The sequence below is a fragment of the Schistocerca gregaria genome, chromosome 2 (assembly GCF_023897955.1).
Source record: "Schistocerca gregaria isolate iqSchGreg1 chromosome 2, iqSchGreg1.2, whole genome shotgun sequence".
NCBI classification, from domain to species: Eukaryota; Metazoa; Arthropoda; class Insecta; order Orthoptera; family Acrididae; genus Schistocerca; species Schistocerca gregaria.
In genome coordinates this window covers 73,801,883-73,808,552 of record NC_064921.1, presented here as the reverse complement: position 1 = coordinate 73,808,552, position 6,670 = coordinate 73,801,883, and the positions used below count along the sequence as shown (strand labels likewise).

Here is a 6,670-nt window from a genome sequence, read left to right as displayed (position 1 = left end):
TCGCCAACAATTATTGCTGCCTGCAGATTGCCGGAGCAAGAGCGGTGGTAAAGCTGGCGGTAATTTTGGCCCTTAGCACTTTCTCGAAATCCAGGTCGGAAGAACAGACTGTATACAATTGCTCTCCGAGGCTGTGTGAACAAACCTCCATCGAGCGCGTTCGGATACTCTTCTGAGACTTGTGTACTCGTAGATATTGAAACAATCGTGCCTGTAGAAGTCAAGAAACTCCATATGGCTACGAAGAATCGATGAGGAGCGGATCCAAATGGATTGCCCATCGAATTCTTAATCAGATAAGTGTCTGCAGTTAATAGCCTATGTTTCCAATTGCTTCTCATAAGAGGAACAATAACCAGAGAAACTGAAACCATCATACGAAGGTCACTCCAAAATAAATGCACACTATTTTTTTTAATCCATCTTTTATTCTACATGTTTTGTAGTTTTACAGTGTGTAGATACATCCTTTAGGAACAATATTTTCATTTATCCACATAAATTCCATCCCTCTCAACTGCCTTACGCTATCTTGGAACCAGCGCCTGTATACCCCCACGGTAAAATTCTGGACCAACCTATTGGAGCTAACTGTTTGGCAGCGTGCACAAGGGAATCATCATCTTCAAACCTTGTTCCACGAAGAGTCTTTCAGTTTCCCAAAGAGATGATGGTCACATGGAGCCAGGTCAGGACTGTAAGGCGGGTGTTTCTGTGTTGTCCATCCGAGTTTTGTGATCGCTCCCTTGGTTTTTTGACTGACATGTGGCCGTACATTATCGTGCAACAGCAAAACATCCTACTTTTGCCGATGTGGTCGAACACGACTCAGTCGAGCTTGAAGTTTCTTCAGTGTCGTCACATAGGCATCAGAATTTATGGTGATTCCACTTGGAATGATGTCCACAAGCAAGAGTGCTTCGGAATCGAGAAACACCGTAGCCGTAACTCTTCCAGCAGAAGATGTGGAATCGAATTTTTTTTTCTTGGGTGAATTTGCATGATGCCACTCCATTGATTGCCTCTTCGTCTCTAGTGAAAAATTATGGAGCCATTTTTCATCACCTGTCACAATGCTTCCAAGAAATTCTTCTCCACCATTCTCGTACTGTTCCAAAAGTTCGCTGAATACCGTTTTTCTTGTTTCTTTGTGAGCCACTGTCAACATGCTGGGAACCCAACTGGCACAAACCTTTTGTAACGCCAACACTTCCAGTATTCTGCAAACACTTCCTTCCCCTATCCCAATGTAGCGTGACAATTCGTTCACTGTGATGCGTCTGTCAGCAGTCACCAATTCGTTAACTCTCTGCGCATTGTCTGGAGTGTGTACAGTACGAGGCCTGCCGCTGCGAGGACAATCCTCAATATTGCCGTGCCCGCTTCCGTCACGTAACCTGCTTGCCCACCGACTAACTGCACTGCGATCGATAGCAGCATCTCCATACACCTTTTTCAACCTCTTGTGGATGTTTCCTACTGTCTCGTTTTCGCAGCACAGGAATTCTATGACAGCACGTTGCTTCTGACGAACGTCAAGTGTAGCAGCCATCTTGAAGACATGCTGTGACGGCACCACTCACGCGAACAGGTTGAACTTAGTTTGATAACGAGAGGGAAGGATGTATATACACACTGTAAAACGTTCACACATTCAGAATGAAAACTGTATTTTTACAAAAATAGTGTGCATTTCTTTTGGAGTTACCCTCATACATATCTAGCATACGAGGGGCCATCCGTAAGTAATGCAACACTATTATTCTAGAAGCAAGTCGGTTTTATTCAGGATTCTGATACACCATATTATTCCCCTCTCTTTTCGCTGCAAGACCCCGTAATTTTCCAACGTAATGCACGTTTAGTGTGACAGCCTCAATACACCTTACTGGAAAGGCCTGTATGCCCACATGGTACCACTGTACTGCTCGACGTCGGAGCCAACATCTTGCTGCATCAATAAACGACCCGGCATCCACGTACTGCATCCCGCGGAGTGCAACCTTCATTGTGCCAAAGAGATGGAAGTCGGAAGGTGCAACATCCTGGCTGTAGGGTGGATGAGGAAGAGCAGTCCAGTGAAGTTCTATGAGCTCCTCTCTGTTGCGCGGCCTTGTGTGAAGCCAATTGTGCAGCGACGTGTTCAATTACGATCCGCCGATCACCTCGAATGAGAGTTATACGGATATGTTGTATGTTCTTTCGGACTTGTCTGAAAGAACAGACACCACATTTATATAAGTATATCTTTCTGGCAATACCGGCCATGACCTCCTCCTTCTGTGCAGATACACACATATTCCCCAAACTCTTACGGGACTTGGTAAGAATGTCTTCCGCGAGTAATGAGTGTGTTGGGGTGGGCATTACGAATGTAGTGTGTGGACATACAAGGTGGGAATGTGGGTCTCGCGGGAGGCGTGGGCGAGATAGTCCCTGCAGCCGCGCTATCCTCTGTACCTTCGGTGGCTCAGATGGATAGAGCATCTGCCATGTAAGCAGAAGATTCCGGGTTCGAGTCCCGGTCGGGGCACACATTTTCACCTGCCCCCGTTGATATCTATCAACGCCAGTCAGCAGCTGAAGGTATTAATATAATTCTAATTTCGAATGAGAGTGCCCGCACATTCCAACATTGCAGGACTCACAGCTGTGTGCGGCCGGCCGTCGTGCGACAGATCGTACAAATTTGCGCAACCTCATTGCGATGATGACAGAGGTCTCGAATAACTACTCACAGTGCGTTTGTTCACTTCCAGATCACCGTAGACATACTGGAAGCGTCTATGAATATCTGGGAAGCTCCGGTTTTGTGCCAAAAGAAACTCAATGACAGCTCTCTGCCTAGAACGCACTTCCGTTAAAGACGCCGTTCTAAAGGCTACTTATACCTCCGCCGCCTATCGGGACTGCATACTATAGGACCTTAAGCGGGAATATTCCACAATGCTCCACAAGAAATTCCACAATTTTTCAACCAAAATTGACCAAGGAAAAAAATGCAGCGTTACTTACTGAACGCCTTTCGTACATAGCACGGCTGACAGGAAAAGAAGCTTCAAGTAAAGACGAACAATTGTAACAACAAATTCAGTGTCTCGATTATATGAGAAAATTATAAAGGCGAGAATCGGATCACAGATTTCGAAAAAAAGAAGAGCAGAAAGGGTTCCGCGCCGGAGGAACATGCAGTGACAATATGTTTTGCCAAAACAGATCGTCGAAGAAAGACTGGCCAGGAATTTAGAGACCCATATTGTTTTCACTGATTTTTCACTGATATTAAGGAAGCCTATGACCGCATTGCCTTGTGTAGATTGTGGACTGGAGCGTTAGATAATATAGTGACTCGTAACGTGTTCAGGCCGTTGGAGCCTTATATAGTGGCACAAATTGTAGAATTGAAATAGGTACAAAAATATCTTGAGAGATCACAGTCATTAAAGGATTACATGGATGTGCCATAGCACCTATGTTATTTAAAGCATACTTCAATTCCGCCTTAACATCGTCGAAACGTTCCCGTCGCACTATGTGTCTGTCTACAAATAATGGCAAGTTATTGACTTTATATTTGCTGATGGCCAAGTGAGTTTGCACAGAATGAGTACACTATGATCTACACGGTTAGAAAGCTGAAGAGAGAATATCAGAAATGAGGGTCAACAATTAATTTAAAGAAAATTGAGTATTTGGTTACTGGAGGACTGAATCAAGATCTGAAGCTAAATTTTGGGTCAGTAAGCTCTCTGAACTCATAATTGTTTGAGAGTCATTATTAACAAAATAGGATTCAATAAAATCGAAATTAAGAACCGCATTGGCCGAGGTAGACAAAACGTCAAGCAATTAGATGGATACACATATTAAATCGGAAACGAAAATCAGCACATTCAAAAGGATCTTAGAAAGTTTAATAACTTGTGGATAGAAGCATGAGGTGTAGCCGAAAGAATTAAGAGGAATGGAAATCCAATTTTGGAGATGTTGCTGTAGATTCACACTACAGGATAAACTAAAAAATGAAGGCATATGCAAATGAATGAACCTGAGGACCAAAGTAAAGGATACAGTCGAAGCAAAATGACTGACATACTATGGGAATCTATGCCGTCTGAGTGAAGACGGATGGCTTAAGAAAATCATGGAATGGATTCCAACTAACAAAAGAAGAAGAGAACGCCCGAAACAACGTGGCAAGGGGAGTCAGAAAAAATTCTCGTGCGTCAGAGAGCTATTTGCCGACAGAAAATATGAGACTTTGGAAGTTAGGATGTGAGAAAAAACTATATTGTCGCTTTACATCGCAATTAGAAAAGATGTGAAGGAATACGAAATACTAGGCTAGGATCTCTGGCAAGACTCCTCTGTATGACGGATCGAGTGCCAGTAAGATACAGAGGCTAGAATGAAACATGGAAAAGAGCACTATCTAGTTTTCTACAATAATTACAAACTCCTTCACTGATACTTAAAGGACGTTTCACTAACGTTGTCTTGTTGCTCGTCATCATCAACACATTTTGGACTCGGGTAACATATGAGTAGTTTACATGCTTACTTATTTGTTTTATCTTGAAAGATTAGGGTATTCTTACAGGTAACTAGTCATCCTTACTGACTTAACAATATGTATAGTACATGAGCAGTAAATAATAATAATAAGATAGATGTAGTTATGAGTATATGATTTAAGTCTAATTAATGGCATGATTTGTATTTCCTCGTTAAGTACAAAATGAATTAAATCTGGTCACTAAGTTGCCTGGTCGGAAGAAGAGCAAGAAAAAATAGGCAAGGTTAGCAGATGAGATGGAGGAAACGAAAGGGAAACGGATACGGATGAGGGACAGAAGAAAAATGTAAACGAATATAGTGCTTCGCTGTTGTACAAAAGGAAGACAACTGAAGTATACAGAGAGGGAGGCGACATCGATGATAACAGCTACTTCTTTAATCTCCTGAATGCAGAGTGGTTTTGTATAAGACATAGGCTATAAGGTAGGTTGATCTAGAATTGTATGGTTGAACTGGAAAAGGGGATGGAGCAACATTTAGTGTTATGGAACGATGAGAGGTGTATTATACGCGAGGAGAGGGGATTAAGAAGCTGATGAAGGAAATCAGAGCCCGTCAAAATCACGTCACCTACTCGGTCGCGTCTATGTAACAGGTCATGGGATGGACTGACGCGCTCAAACAACCGAATGTTAGACACGTCTTGTACAACTGTTCCTCGAATGGTTTGCAGTGTTTACTGTTGGTGCCGTTTTGAACTACATCGCAACATTAATAAAAGTAAAGTCAATTATTATTGGTTTTACCGTCTTAACCTTACTGCAAGTAATTACAGAGAATTTTGTACTAGACGCGTTTCACTTTTATTTACAAAGCATCTTCGGTGATGTTCTTCAGACCATTGCTTCTTCCCTCTTTGTTTGAGGAGAGTGAAACAACCGTTACACGTATACACTTGGCAGTTTTTGCTTTTCTGAATTTTCTCTTAAATTGCTTTATCGTTATTAGCACTTCACCTCACTTTTGGCAATAGAACCACAGTTATGGGTTCCCACTCAGCACAGTATTACCATGCTGATGTAAATGGTCTGAAACGGTCAAATACTGAGCGTAACCCGTAGCCATTGCAAATAATATTTTAACCAATTTTGAAGTATTTTAGCCAGACTGCTGTTTCTCTTCACGAGAAATCTTCTCGAAAGTTATCTAATTCCTGTCATAGAGTAGTGGGACTCAACTGTCCGATCTACAATTCTTGATTTGTGTTATCCATGGTTTCCTTAAATGCCAGGATGGTTTCTCAAGCCGCTCACGGCCACTACCTTTTCCTATTCTTCCCCAACTGAGCTAGTGGTTCGCCTCTGGCAACCTAGAATTCGATGGGACAGAACGCACTAAACTTTCTTCCTCCTTCCAAAACTTGATGTCTTACGGTATTTAAAAACAAACTTAATAGACAAGAATGTTAACAGCATTTAAATTTCCTTTCTTCTTCCACGATAGCTTATCGTCATCTTTTCTGGATGCGTAATTTTTTTCTCTTTTGCTCTACTTTAAGCCGTGATTTACTGTTGATGTAAACGATTGGGGTGACACAGTAGCATGAGACAGGATACATGACTATTTATGGTTTTTAATAAAAATATGGATTTTAATAAAAATATGGATTTGAGCATTGGGTGATGATCATGTTGTTGTTGTTGTTGTTGTTGTTGCTGCTGCTGTTGTTGTTGGTAGTGGTTGTCTCTATAGGCCATTTCATTTTTCTCCACCTAAATTCAAAACTGATGAGCAGATTAGTTAAGCAACGGGACTCGTATCTCCTAGCACCCTGTATGAAATTACGATTCAGCGATTGAGGCTTCGACGACCCATATTATCGTAAAATTACTTGAAACAGCAGCATCATTATTTAACAAGATTCGCGGTGGTCTCGCGGTTCTAGGCGCGCAGTCCGGAGCCGCGCGACTGCTACGGTCGCAGGTTCGAATCCTGCCTCGGGCATGGATGTGTGTGATGTCCTTAGGTTAGTTAGGTTTATGTAGTTCTAAGTTCTAGGGGACTGATGACCACAGATGTTAAGTCCCATAGTGCTCAGAGCCATTTGAACCATTTAACAAGATTGCAGTCACTTGCATCACTCAATACTCGT

The 6,670-nt window shown here is 42.2% G+C and overlaps 1 non-coding gene across 1 annotated transcript; it reads left to right on the top strand.

The window, feature by feature from the left end:
• The first annotated feature begins 2,458 nt into the window (after positions 1–2,458).
• Positions 2,459–2,533, top strand: Trnat-ugu (transfer RNA threonine (anticodon UGU)). The gene has a single exon. It is a non-coding gene; the product is annotated as a tRNA-Thr (tRNA).
• Positions 2,534–6,670: the final 4,137 nt, after the last annotated feature.